The 15,856-nt window shown below is 42.2% G+C and overlaps 1 pseudogene; it reads left to right on the top strand.

The window, feature by feature from the left end:
• On the top strand, positions 11,215-15,637 carry LOC8073623 (annotated as a pseudogene).

Genomic DNA, 15,856 nt, shown 5'->3' with positions numbered 1-15,856 from the left:
TACACTCTCTCCAAAAACCTTAGAACCTACTTCTTGCTGCTGTTGATTCAAAATGCATGCTTTCACAATGCAGGGATTGGGAGGCCTGTCACTACTACACCGTAATTTTGTACCAACTTCCTCACCACTGTTGCAATTCCTCTTGTGTCCGCCATTTGCAGCTGTATTGCCTCAAGCTCTCCCTTCTGTTTGCTTGTGGCCTGGGTGGCAATAAGTCAGCGTTGGCAGTGGAATCCCTTCTTCACCACCTCTTCCATATACCAGAAAGATTTTTACTTCCAGCACCTTGCCCTTGCAGACAGGACACTCAGAGAAGGGTGATTGTGCATGGAGCCACTGGTGCAAGCATGGCCAGCAAAAGAGGTGGCTCCAAGGTGTAAAAGTGGGTTGTTTAGCCAAGTCAAGAGCCATCTGTCTTAGTAGCATTGCTTCCACACACCTTGTTGTCTTACCATCTGAATTTTGCCCCATTGCTGCTTGTTCAAAAGAGCCATGAGTGTCTTGTTGGATTGCAACAGTGACGAGCCAGACTCCATGCGTCCCCTGGTTCTGCTGCCCCCCGCGGCCTCTTCACACGCCACGCTCGTGCAGTCTAAACATTCCTCTTCGTCTTCCCCAATCACCAGACACAACAAAAACGATCTTCCCCAATCACCAGACACAACAAAAACACACGCACTTTGTTTTCCGTCGCAGCCAGTAGGTCATGCCGTCGACCTTCTGCCTCCATTTTTCCTCTCCGGTGAGAGTCTCATGGCCGGATTCGATAGATCCAGTCCTCTGTGACCTCCTCCACACCCTTCTTCTTGCATAGCCATGGGGAAAAGTAGTTTTCGCCTCAGCTTTGGACTCTAGCCACTGGAGCTCCTCCTCCCTAGTTGTGTCATGGCTGGCGTCGAGCCATCTCAGGCCAGCCTCGCGGACCCCCATTCATGTTGGCATGGCCTAGCTTGGCACTTGGCACCCAAGCTGGCGGCGGGGCTACCCAGGTCACCACGGATGGCGTCCATCTCGCCCTAGCTGGCACCTAGGCTACTGCGTCCGGCCCCCATCATGCAGTGACCACAATACAGGCCACCTTTCCTAGCCAGTAGCCCTTAATGTTGTATTGCGTATATTTTCAATCCATTTGTAGAAACAGAGATGACACCTAAAGTAATGCGAATCCTAAAGAAATATGAGAATAGTTGGAATGATGGAAGTTGTCAATCCAATTAGTGCTGGAGAAGGATGCCAAACCATAAACATAAAGAGGAAGAAACTAAAAGATGTCATACTTCCGTGCAATAGAAGCAAGGCAACAAACATCATCTTATGTAAATTATTATCATGACTGCCTCTATAATCCTCTCTGTTGTGGCTTGAACATCGTGCCGCCCACCTTCTCCCTCCATTTTCCTCTCCAATGAGACTCCCATGGACGGATATGGTAGACACAGTCCTCCTCCACCCCCTTCTTTTTTCATATACATGGGGAAAAGTGGCTTTCGTGTCAACTTTGGATGGCAGCCACTGCAGCTCCTCCTGTCTGCATCGCAGCCGACGTCGTGCCGTATCCAGCTGGCCTCGCGGACCCCAAGAATGGTGGCATAACCGGGCCTGCTGCCACCTAGGTTGTCTGCATGGCTACCCATAGGCGGCCCTAGTTGGTGTCTAGCCCACACAATGGTGCCTAGGCTGCTGTGGCTGGCCGCCACCTTGTTGGGTTTGGTACCCAGGCAACCTTCCCCGGCCAGCAGTCCTTGATACTATATCAAACTAGTGCATATCATTTTCAATCCATGAGAAGAAATGGAGATGACACATAAAGTAACATGAATACTAAAGAAATATGTAGAATAGTTGGAAGATGATGGTAGTTGCAAATTAGTTAGCTCTGGAGAATGATGCCAAACCATGAACATAAAGAGGAAGAAACTAAAAGATGCCACACTTCCGTGCAATAGATGTCAGGCAAGAAACATCATCTGATGTAAATTATGATCCTAACTCCCTCTACAGTAACTAAATGAAGTAATGTATGTCTTGGAAGAATCCAGTTCTTCTCGTGGCATTTGTCATCCAATTCGTGTAATAACTAGTGTTATTAGACAGAGGATTGTACTGCAAGGAGAGATTGTTTGGTCTTTAAGTTATGGTTTGTAGACTATAGTTGTCAACCTACTGTTGTTGGGAGTCTAAACTTGAATGACCTACTCATCAAATGGAAGCATGTTACACAGGTGTGGCAACAACTGAATATGGAAGACCAGTCTCATTTAATCTTTTGTTACTTTTATGTACGGAAAATCATAATATTGTTGAGATGTTGCCATGGACCGTTAAATAATTTTCTATCTTGTGTGCCAACATATTGCATTTGTGTTAAAAATACACTAAAACAAAAGACACATGGTACATGTATCACATTACAACCCAAGGGCCGAACATGCCACTCCCACCAAATGGTTCTCTGGTAGATCCATGGTGGATGTCAAATCCATGGTAGCGTTGATCCATGGTGAATTCCATATCCAGATTCACTTTTTCTAGTGATCTCTACTAAACAGGCTCTATATATTTCAAAACTATAGGGAGACATAAAAAATGGGCACTACATAATCTTCTTTTTTGCATCATTGGCCGCACCAAAACACCAAAGGCCTTATGCCTGTATATTTGGAAGGATATCATGTCGGTTGGGGAAACTCAGACAGGAGGTACAGGTTGTACACAGATCTCCTAGATGTGATCATGCAACACCAGATCAGATCATCTCATGTGTCATCGACTTGTGTTCATTAAATGCAAACGAACTAACATATATAAGTTGTCTTGGGGACTTCGGCATGAGAAGTGTTGGTGGAATATGGCTTGAGTGTCATGGAGCATGACAGCAGGCTTATGTTGTCAATAACTTTCATTATTTGACACCATGTAGGCATGATCGGATGAGGCTCGACACTGAAGGAATAGTGTGTGACCCATACACTGCATAGCTCGATAGCTTTGTGAGACATGCTAGTGGGCCACGAGTAACTCTATTCTTGGAGGTTACATCTACAAGCTGCAAATCTGGTGTTAGGAGCATTGGCCCACCGACACGCTAGACCTTGGGGAACTACTAGTACTTGTATGTGCATGTCTGGTAGAGATTCACTAGCTCTAGATTCAGCAAAAATAGCCCCACTCCACCAAAAATTTTGCAAATGCTCTAGATCCACTAAATTTAGATTCATCAAATATGATGGATCTGAGGACAAATTTAAAATTTTGGTGGAGCTCCTCAGGTGGTGGTCCATAAAGGGTGCTCCATACCTCCTCGTGGAGTTCAGCGGAAAGTACCCACCGTTGACATTGGTTGCACACACTCGTCTTCATGTACCGATTCATTCTATTCCTCTTCATCTTCCCCACTCAATAGAGAGAAAAAGCAAACGCATGTTGTCTTCTGTCATGGCTCGAAGGTCGTGCCACCCACCTTCTCCCTCCATTTTTCCTCTCTCATGATGCTCCCATGGCCAGATATGGTAGACCCAGTCTTCCTCAGCCTCCTCCACCCCCTTCTTTGTTCATATACATGGGGAAAAGTGGCATTCACATCAACTTTGGATGGAAGGCACTGCTGCTCCTCCTGCCTACATCACAGACGATGTCAAGCCGTCTCCTGCCGGCCTCATGGACCCCATGGATGGTGGCATGGTCGGGCTTGTTGCCACCCAGGCTGTCGGCGTGGCTACCCAGGCTGCCCTGGTCGGCATCCAGCCCAACCAAGCTAGTGCCTAGGCTGCTCTGGCCGGGCTCCACCTTGCTGTGTTTGGTACCCAGGCCACCTTCCCCGGCCAGTAGGCCTTGATGCAATATGAAACTAGTGCGTATCGTTTTCACTCCTGAGCAGAAATGGAGATGACACCTAAAGTAACATGAATCCTAAAGAAATATGAGAATAGTTGGAAGATGATGGAAGTTACCAATCCAATTGGCTCTGGAGAATGATGCCAAACCATGAACATAAAGAGGATGAAACTAAAAGATGCCATACTTCTGAGTAATAGATGTCATGCAAGAAACATCATCTGATGTAAATTATGATCCTGAGAGAAACTGGGTGACATATGATCCTCTGTCTAATAACACTAGTTATTACAGGAATTGGGTGACATATGCCACGAGAGAAACTAGATTCTTCCAAGACATAGAGTTCTTCATTTAGTTACCCGTGGTATGTGGTTGATAATCACTGACTTTTGAAGTTCATGCATGTTGTAGCATGGAGTCCTTAACCATATAGGCATCAAAATAATACAGTCAGATTTAGGTTTCATAGTCTGTTGTTTGTGTGTTATTTGGTTTTGAAAACAAAAATATTTGAACCTACTAATTCTGTTTTGATGGTATTTTATGCACAAGCCACAACTTTCTACATGTGTGCAAGGAGAGATTGTTTGGTCTTTAAGCTATGGTTTGTAGACTATAGTTGTTACCCTACTGTTGTTGGGAGTCCAAACTTGAATGACCTTCTCATCAAATGGAAGCATGTTACACAGGTGTGGCAACAACTAAATATGGAAGACTAGTCTTCATTTAATCTTTAGTTACTTTTATGCATAGAAAATCATAATATTGTTGAGTGTTGCCATGGACATTGGTTAAATAATTTTTCTATCTTGTGTGCCAACATATTGCATTTCTATTAAAAATACACTATTTTTTGATAATTATGAACAAAAGACACATGTTACATGTATCATATTGCAACCCAAGGGAAAAATATGCCACTACCCACCAAAATTATTGTTTCATGGATCTAGAGTTGATGTGTAGCCAAACAGTTCTCTAGTAGATCCATATTGGATGTCAAATCCATGGTAGAGTTGATCTATGGTGAATTCCATATCTAGATTCACTTTTTCCAGTGGTGAATCTCTACTAAATAGGCTCTATATATTTCAAGACTACAGGGAGACATAAAAAATGGGCACTACATAATCTTCTTTTTTGTAGCATTGGCCGCACTAAGACACTAAAGCCTTTACATCTGTATATTTGGAATAACATCATGTCGGTTGCAACACCAGATCAGATCAGATCATGTGTCATCGAATTTTGTTCATTAATTGCAAATGAACTAACTTCTGCACATATATGTTGTGTGAGGGGCCTTCGGCACAAGAAGTGTTGGAGGATTATGTCTTGAGTGTCATGGAGTGTGAGAATAGGCCCTAAAGGTGCTATGAGCTAGTGGTTTTCTTTCATGTTGTCGAGGCACACCTACCATGTGGAGTGCATCTTTTTTTATCAAAACATCTTTATTTATTTAAATACAATACTTGTCAATGAGTTCCATTGTTTTACATCATGTAGATATGATGTAAAACAGGCTGAACACTGAGAAGGATTACCGTGCGACCCACACTTAGCCTAGCTCAGTAGCTTTGTGAGACATGCTAGTGGACCACGAGTAACTACAATCTTGGAGGTTACATCTACATGCTGCAAATCTAGTGTTGGGAGCATTGGCCCATTGGCACACCAGACCTTGGGAAACTACCAGTCCTTATACTTGGATGGACCTGTTTGATAGAGATTCACTAACTCCAGGTTCACCAAAAATAGCTCCACTCCACCAAAAATTTCCCAAATGCTCTAGATCCACTAAATTTAGATTTATCAAAATGGTCAATCTGGGGGCTAGATTCATTATTTTTGTTTAGCTCCTCAGGGGGTGCTCCATAAAAGGGTGCTTCATAACTGCTTGTGGAGTTAGGTAGAAATTACCCATCATTGCCATTGGTTGCACACACTCACCTTCCAGTACCGGTTCATTCTATTCATGTTCGTCTTCTCTACTCAACAAATTGGAAAAAGCGAAGGAACGTTGTCTTTCGTTGTGGCTCGAGGTCGTGCCGCCCACCTTCTCCCTCCATTTTTCCTCCTTCAACGTCAACTCCCACAAATAATTTATTTTACTTCTTTTTTGACATAGTTATAATTTTTATGAAAGTTTTTGGGAAAAATAGAAATCATTATAAAAATTCAGAAACTATTATAAATAATTAGGAAAGCCACATTGACACATAGAGTGCATTAAATATAACGAATTAAATTGGTAGCAACTTTGTACATATACGGTAACAAAAACCGCAACATAAAAGTACATATATGATAAGAAAGACCTCAACATAAAAGTACATATATGATAACAGAGACCTTTATTTGTAGGTATAGGGCAATTTTATCATCAAAGACTACAAATGCATTATAAAACAACCACCTAAAAACATTTGTTGGGAAAGCGGTTCCCGAATAGGTTTGGGAAAGCGGCTAGGGTTTGTTGAGAAGAGTTGGGAGAAGAGAGAACCCCCTTGCCCTCATGATCATGGCATTATATAGGAAGGCCAAAATTTACAAGCAACCCCTCATGATCATGAGGCGTCTAGGGTTTGTTGACAAGAGTTGGGAGAAGAGAGAGCCCCCTTGCCCTTATGATCATGGCATTATATAGGCAAGCAGAAATTTACAAGTGACTCATTAGTGGGGGTGGGTTTTACATGCCACCCAATGGCTCTAGTTGGGTCTCTTTTAGGGGACTTGGCCCATTTGAATATGTCATGTCCCAACAACATTCTTCTAGCTCCAAATTGAAACTGAGGTCTCAAATGAGGTGCTAGCTAGAAGAATCGTGGAGATGGTTGTGAGAACAATGAATTCAAGCGCAGATGAACCCATGCCTCCGGGACCGGGTCTCCATAGCTCGACAACCACGCAGTTACTGGCAGCAGCCCATGCAACAATTATGTTGCATAGCCATCGCACTTGGCTTACGCAAACTTTAGGGTCACTCCATCTTCAAAAACATTCTTCTAATACCTCTCTTTTGTCCCTTCAACAAAGAGAACATCTATATGTGGAATATATGTAGCCAAACATGAAAAAATAGGATTAATTCTTGCATACTGTGGGAGTGAGCTAGAGGTTTCAGCAGCCATGGGTGCTTGGTTTCGTCCATGGGAGGGAGCAGAGATTTCTCGGCCATGGGAGGGAGAAGAGGATTCTTGCATGTCGTGGGAGTGAGCTAGAGGTCTCGAGAGAGCAAGAGCCAGCCGGTTTTGGCCGTAGGAGTGAGGAGAGGATTCGTACATCCATTTTATAGGCGTGGTATAGGTGAGAGAAGCCATTGTAGGTGGGACGAACAGTGCAGATTCTATGATAGCTGAGATCAATGGTCAAGATTTCCAAATAATTTAGCTGGTGGGCGGATTAAGTAAACCGCCACTAAAAATCCAGTTTACAATGGCGATATATTAAAGACAACTGCCTGTGTGGCTGCCTTAAGTCAACCACCTGTGAAGATCTAGTTTACACTGGCAGTGCCTAATGCCAACCATTTGTGTAAATCTGGCATTAACAATGGTGAGTTTGTTAACCGAACGGCCAGTGTAAATAAGTTTATGGAGGCGGTTTATAGGGCGGGCCCACCCATTCAACATGGCGCCGCATTGTTTCAAACCGGTAGTGGAAAAAAAATGGGTGGTGCCAAGAGAGAGCGCTAGTGTACTAGGGTGCTGTTGCTTCCACCTAGAGGTAGCAGGCTTTTCCTTTAGGTAGTCAATATACCATTGAAGCATGAACTCAGTGCTATCATTAGTCTAGGTTTTGTACTTCTGACGAGATCCAGCAACAGCATTCCGGCCCATCTTTCTTTTCTTACTCATGCTCTGAATGAATTTTAGAAGTAAGTAAAAACATTATTAAACAATATAACAAACTATATTCGTGTTTGGCAGAAACAAAGATAATCCATGAAGCAAAATAGCAATATTATTTACATGCGTACAAGCAGCAGTACACTCTAAGGGTGATTACACAACCACCAGAGTATACAAAACCAAAAGACCAGCGAGTACTAACTAATTGTCAATGCCAAGATCATTATTAAGTCTATCATTACTCGTCGTGGTGTCAAGCCAGACTCGAGGCAGCGGCAATACAGGGAAGGCAATATATACGTTTAGATCCGTATGCCTCCTAGTCCTGCTGCCCCCCGTGGCCTCCTCACGAGCCATGCTTGCACAGTCACAGCACCCACTTGCCCTCCAAAGATGAATACACACTCCTATGCCCGCAATGGAGGGAAGACAAACAAGTCAAAAATTAGACAGGAAGAGCAAGCCTCCTACTCCCAGAATGGCAGAATATGCCAGAATCAGGATACCGTCAGATCAAAAGGGGGCCCCACAAAATATTACAATGTTGCTGAACATTCATTCATTTTTATTCATCCGACAACACTAAAGCTAAATAATTTATACAAACACACCGGTAAGGAATAACTAGAAAAACAAAGATGGATTTGTATTGCTGAATGCATGTTTGCTTAGGCTTATTCAGCATGAAACAAGATCAGAGAAATATTTGTAATATAAGTATAATTGTTATAAATTTAGGAAATTTTAGTGCCATTTTAATCTAGAAAAAAGATTATGAGCAAGTTTGTGATCTCAGATATGTGCACGTGAGATTCAAGTGTAATGAACACATATATGATACTAGATCTTGATCAATATAAAAAGAGGATGAATTGCGACATAGCCAACAACACCAGAGTCGGTTACGTAAGTCGACATAGTGCCTATTATTGTTGTCGTCCAACTCGATGTAATGCAGAGATGTAGCAGTGCCCATCTGCCGCCACCAGGAAGAAGACAAAGTTGTGGATCGATCTATTGAGCAGTCACATAATCGCTAACTCCTGCCCATAATTGGCACGAGTGGCAAAACCAATTCACGCACCGCATGCGCGTGTGGTTTACCCTTATCCTTTTCTCAACTTCTGAATGTAGGCAGACATAGTCCGCACCAATAAGTCAAGTTAACATTTAATCAAAAATCTCATATGGGACTAAATCATATGGCGCACGATATATTATACGATTTAATTATTAGATTAAATATTGGGCTTGGCCCACATTAGATCTAACAGTAATGCAAATCCCTAGAACAAAACTAATAGGACATTCAAAACACACACACAAATACATGCACACACATATTACCGTTGGGTTGGCTGCTCACTAATAGGACATTCAAAACACACACAACACACACACACACACACAATAACAGCATGCACAAAAAAAAACAGCAGCACGGCCTCAAGGAAACACGCTGCCATCCAAAACAATCTTTCCCAATGCGGCTCATGTTGGCGCTCGGATTGTCCTGGTTGTGTCTTCGCTTCGGGGCCTGAGGGTCACGCGATTCTCTCAGTTTTTTTGGAACTATCAACGCTGACTCTTAGTTCAAAACTAGTTGAAAAACTATGGAAAATTCTTCAGTAATTTCAACCAATAGAAACTGAAGTATAGCTATAAGCTCTGAAGAGACAAGCAAAGCCCGCATACTGTAGATGGAAGCATATGGTTTCTAACTGAAGGCAGGATTTAATGGGAGGGGAATTCAGCACAAGGATGAACAAGGCTTCAAATCAGCCCCTGGCCCGTGATCTTCTCGCTATAAACCCCCACACCCCTATTCGGGAATTCCCTTTGTTGGATAAGCTCTGTTAGAAAGAGGGGAAAACACTAAACTACTCTTAGAATAATTAATTCATTTTTAATAATCAATATCTGCTGATTTTTCTTTTGTGGGTGATTCTTCTCGCTACTAGACTACGGCATATAGATATTGCTACCAGAAGATCATCCCTTTCCATCCCAGTGGCAGCTACTAGAAGCTACGGCCCAGACACACAGGGACCATCCACTGCCGCCAGCGGCTTTGGATTATCAATGTCCTTGGCACTACAACAGTCGAGCGCGAGGAATAAGCTACGGGGTCAAGCATTGGGTGCTCCTCCCGTGTGGACATAACATTAGACGGTGAATCGGCCGCCACCATCTCGGCGAGCGATTCTTGCCCATTAATTGTTGGGCATCCGGCGCAGCACTAGTTGGGTTGAGCAGTCATCACTGTGTTGAGCCAGACTCAAGGTGGCGGCAATAGAGGGTGGCTGATATACAAGTTTAGATCCATATGCCTCCTGGTCCCGCTGCCCCCACGGCCTCCTCCTGTGCCACGCTCGTGTGCGCGCGCGCGCGCGCGCGCACACACACACACACACACACACACACACACACACACACACACACACACTTATGTCTGCTCACTTTCATTTATTGCATGTTGTTCCCATTGATTATTGCTTATGTGACCTTATTCATTCTCTTGGATATCAGAAGCATCTTTATTGCATGTTTGGTGATACCCTTTCTAATTTATGTTCGAGCTAGTTCGTCGTGATGAATGTTTCCTCTAATATAATAATATTAGGCTTTATAGTTGTATTTCTTTTTTTGTTCATTCAAGCTTCCCTAAAGATTGTCTCCTTGTTTGCCTGCAGCTTGTGTGGCATGGATATCCCTTTAAACCTTCTTCCGTCGTGCCAACAGTCGGATTGCCAAGAGCAGCAAGGGCGCAAACAATAATTTTTCTATCTCCTGTGAGATCAACCGGGTCTGGAACTTGAATGGAAAAAGGCCATACGGTAAACACATAATATATTTATAAATGCGAGCATTTGAAAATTAATGATTTAATAAATATATCATATAGAAGAGGAATTTTAAATTTTACGGGTATCAAAAGGGCACTCAAATTTTATTTTCTTCAGTCCTATTGTCTTTTAAGTATATAATATGTTTGAAGAATTGTCTTAGAGGCAACTGTTGGACCTTGTTGTCTTCTATATTTTCTTCAGTCTCTTTTATTCAAGTCTCATTTTCTCAAATGACATCGAAGAGAATATTTAATTGTCTCTAATTTCTTTTTCAAATGAGATTAAAAATGAATTGTCATCTATATTTACTTCGGTTATTTAATTTTTGACCTCATTTTCTTTTATTCAACACTACCCCTCACTCACTTCCAGTCCCAGTCCAAGTCCAAGTCCCGTCCCACTCACTCTCCCACCACTACAATTCCCACCAGATCTGGTTTCTCCGTGTGATGCATGCGCATGCCACCCTCCTCACCTCCACAATGCCAGCATCGATGGTTCCCCAGTGGCCATCGCCAGGCTTGGCACACAAAATCATGGTGCTATTCTTGGGCCTGCCACGTTGGTAACAATAACAGGATCTCCCTCAGGCACATTCCTCTTGTCGACGATGCTCCCAGCAGTAGTGAGCTCTGGCTCCCCTCCAGGTCTATCGCCCTGGAGAGAAACCTGGGAGGATGGATATGGCAGTGGTTAAGGGGTTGAAGAGAAACATTGGTGCACACACAGTAGCGAAGCAGGAGCCCCTCAGCGTCGGCGAGGAAATTGATGTACTCCTCAAAGGATGGCAGCTAGATCCAGAGCATGGCGCCTGCGTGCAAGTTCACGATGCGGCAGTGCCACAACAGGTGCCTCATCATTGTTGTCCCCGTCCTTGTGAAGCATCACCAAGCAGGGTTGTCCTTGTGAAGCATCACCAAGCAGGGTTACATAGAATTTCCTAGGTTGGACGATTAGCGGTGGAGCTGCTTGTCCATGGCTTGCAGACTGCTTTCAGGCAAATGTACTCCATTGCATTGATGGCGAGCAGCATCTCACCAATCTCCCTGATAGCGTCCTGGAATAGATTTGCCCAATCCTGATGTGGCATCGTGCAGAAAGTGAAATGGTTACATAGAATTTTGAGAAACGGAGAGATCGAACAAGAAATCATATGTATGAAGGAGGTTTCCAGGGGGCGCATGGAGAACCGCCTTTGACATAGTTAACACCAGTGCTGGGGGCAGGAATGACAGGGTTGCTAGTCGCAGCATCAACAACGGTAGTGACTTGGTGATGTTGGTTTGCTAGGAAAACCATGATGGTGCTGCTAGGTTTTGGATGGCTGAGTATGTGGACGAGGAAGGTAGATGGATTGCGCAAGCTGCAGGACTAGTGGACGACGCAGGCTCTTTGGGAATATGTAAGAGACACATTCTCATATGTAATGAAATAATACACAAGTATTTAAGTCTAAAATCAAGAATTCTAATTGTAAGAAAAAGTAACATGAATGAAAGTGATGTGTAAAGTAGATGTTGACCACAAAAAGCAGCATTTGTCCACTGTGCCGTCATCTCTATTACGTTTCATATAACAACCCCAAGGAAATGTACAACCTGTCCACGTGCATAATGCATAGGTCAGGTTTCTTCGATTGATACATGCTGAACAGATCCAAGTGTAAAACATGATGAGTTGCTTCCACTTTTTGCTCAAGGAATGACTCAATGTTGGAAACAGAGGAACACATTGTGCACCTCATCAAATGACCAATATATACATCATATTTCAAATATGAATCTGAGTAGTCATATCATGTCACACACTGCTTACATTTCTATGACCGAACTATGCTAGATCCAGTTCATAATGTTAAAGAAAATCAAAGACAAACCTTTGCTCAATATGCTCATTGAATACAGTATAAATCATTGCATAATTATGGTCTACATCTCGTAACTAAATGACAAATATTCCAGCTAGAGTTATTCTTTGAAACGGACACCCCACGAAGCAGACACACACACACACACATAATTCCTCTGTTGGTTATCAATTATGGCTGCTGGCAACCATTCCACATGCTTCTGCTAGCGCCCCCACTTGGACCCCACCAGCCATTACTTCCCTAACATGATTAGCTCCATGCTCAACCTAATATTTTCTGGAGGCATCCTTCTGAAAACATAAGCCTCAAGATATGGCCATTCAAAATGCCCTAGTTATAAACTTTTGTGCATATTGAGAGTGGAGCAATATCTAGTTATACTCACTCCGAGCTGGATCCTTCATTTCTTCTGGGTTTAAGCTATGGCATCATTCCTTTTGCAGACCACAATGTTGCTCAGAGGGTATTGTACCAATCTGAAAAACACTCGCAACAAGCTATTGAGTACTCAATTACAAATCCACACATCAGAGTTGATACTTTTTCTCATCAACTATATTATCCTCAGAGGCCTATTTTAAAAACAGTTATAGCCAACTATCTTGGCATCAGATTATACTACTTTTGGAAGAAAAGATGACTTTGCAAAACCAGAATATTTCAATTGACAAAATGTTTATCGTAGAAGTGAATGTTCATCAGGGGTTTAAACAAGAGGATTCCCTGGTTATGAATAGGGCTTCTCTTGAACAATGTTTAGGACTGAACACTCAGGAGCTATAAGATAGATGTAGAAAATAAGGATGGAACCAAATGACTGAAATTGAAGAAAAAGATAGATTTTGGAAAAAACAGAAAGCAAAAGAGGACGTGTTTACAATCTTGTTGATGATGGCTTACGTTACATTGGTGCAAGTCTTCAGACCAATGACATTGTTATTGGAAAAGTCTTGAATCTGGAGAAGACCACAGTATTAAGCTGAAGCATACAGAAAAGGGAACGGTTCATAATATATATTGCTATCAGCAAACGGTGAAGGGAGGAATTTTGCTGTTGTTAGTTTAAGACAGGTAACCCTTGATTGGCTGCTCATTCCACAGGTGTTGGAAACTTGGAATGAATTGGGGTGAAAATGTGGTGGATACGAGTGCAGCCAAACAAGACCTAAACGACATTTGTCTTAGCAAAGAAGTATTAACCTTTAACTAATAAGTACATTCCTTGATTTCTGGATTCACTAGCAAGCGTACGGAGCTTATTTGACAATAGAATGCTGCATTCTTCTCTTCTGTTCCACCGATTGATATAAACCATCTGTACTGCATTGGCTGTCAGTTAAGCATGTTTCCTGTTGCAAATTGATCATAGATCAGCTGGTCGGGTTTCTCCCCTGTCCACCCGGGTTCAAGTCCCCGACCTGACATGGGTGCTTGTATTTTCTTAGATTTATTCTAGAATTTAACGGCGCTATGCTTTCAGTGGTAGGCGACGTGTCTATCGACAGTGAGGCGCCTATGGTGACTTCGTTAATCTCGAGATTTGCCGGTCCAACTCGGTTTTTCGGAGGGGTAGGGTGTGCGTGCGTGCATTTATAGGGGTGAGTGTGCGCTCGTGTTATGAGCATATGTGTGTCTGTAACTGGGTCTCGCAAAAAAAAGCATGTTTCCTGTTTTTTTGTGTGCCTAGCATTTTTATTTAACCCAGTAGTGTCTTGCTCTTGCGATTATTGTTGGTCTTATTGGCATTCCTTTTTTAACTCAAAAAGATTAATGAATTATCGATGCCTATATTCTTGCCATCCAATTAAGAGGTCTTGGATGATAAGAAAGACAAGCATCAGTGTGCGCTCATGGGTACTTCATCCTTTATGGTTAAAATAAAACTTGGTTCAACTTTATTAATTCTTTTCTTTTACAACACTTGGCACTTTTAGCTTTTAGGATGTAACTTCAACACACGCAAATATTTCTATGTGCATATATTCTTTGGGTACCCATGTTGGCAATTCCTACAATGGTAATTTCACACTATTGAACCATATATAAAAAAACTATAGATAATTAGAAAATCAAAGCTCACAAGTATTACGAAACAGGGGTAGTACTTTTTCATGGGGTTCAGCACTTACATCATTGTTGGCTTGGTTGGGCATGGATGAGCCCAGATAGGCTGCTGGCTTGGTTGGGCCAGCATCTCAATTCACCCTTCTCCATTTCCTTAAATGCCTTCCAACACTTATAATGTGACTATTCTAATTTTGTTTGCATCCCCACCTTCACATTTACACCACATATGTTACTTTTTTTTTACCATATGAAGTTTTCTTTGTTGATCTGATTTTAGGTTCGGAACCTTGCCAAAAAGGTGTTGTTGGTTTTCTAGAATCTCAAGAGAACTTCCCATTTCCTTTCGAAGGTATAGTCCCGGATATTGTGATAAATCCACATGCCTTACCAACATGTCAAACTCCCGGACATCTGCTTGAAAGCTGCTCTGGGTAAGGGAACAGCCTGCAAAGGTGCAAGTAAGTGTTTCCTTTTCTAAAGAATGAATAGCTCCTTGCCTTAATTCAGACCCTTTCAAAGGGTTGAGCATTTTTTAGCCTCTTTTAGTTGAACTTTGTAATCGTTAAGCTTACTAGTACATCTTATAAGAACCCTGTACATCACTATGCTCTCAAGTCTCCAGTCTTAACTCTGTTAATACTTCACTGCTGCTTTTCAAAAAAAATAATACTTCACTGCTTATTATACATACAGAAGAAGAAAAGGAAAAAGAAAGGTAGGGAAAAAAATACACACATGCACAGAATGGCTGGTGGCTAACCTCGTATTTTGTACATTGGTCATTTGAGTAAACATGTATTGCATTGTTCGTAGTATCTATTGTAATCATTTGCTCCAAAATTGTGGAAATACACAACTTTCATTTTCCCATTTAACTTGCATTACTATCAGTTGATGCTTATCCTTTTCTTAACCGAGACATTCATAGTGGCACCACTAGTAGAAGATATAAAGCTTAGTGTGCTCACATACTAACATGTTATCAGTGAGGATCTTTTTTTAGATAATCAAGTAACTTTGCATGGAATGTATTTGAGAATTACAATATTTTAGTTATTTTCTTGCGTTGTAGACTTGTTTTCTTCTGTGACTTGTTTAGTTGATTTCCAAAATTTTATGTATCGTATTGCATTGCAGGGATGGTAATTCATGATGGGGAGTGAGAATATTCTAAATGGCCGAACTGGTGAAAGAATGCAATCCTTGGTTTTCATGGATCCTACCTTTTACCAGAGGCTGATTCATATGTCCGAAGATAAGGTGAAATTCCATAACACAGAGCCGGTGCAACCCCTCACGAGCCTGCAGCCTGCTGCCGACAGGAAAGGTTTGGTGGAGTTAAATTTGGAGAAATGGAGAGTGATTGCCTCCTCACCCATGGG

The sequence above is a fragment of the Sorghum bicolor genome, chromosome 5, assembly GCF_000003195.3.
Source record: "Sorghum bicolor cultivar BTx623 chromosome 5, Sorghum_bicolor_NCBIv3, whole genome shotgun sequence".
Taxonomy (NCBI): Eukaryota; Viridiplantae; Streptophyta; class Magnoliopsida; order Poales; family Poaceae; genus Sorghum; species Sorghum bicolor.
This window is presented reverse-complemented; position numbering and strand designations above follow the sequence as displayed.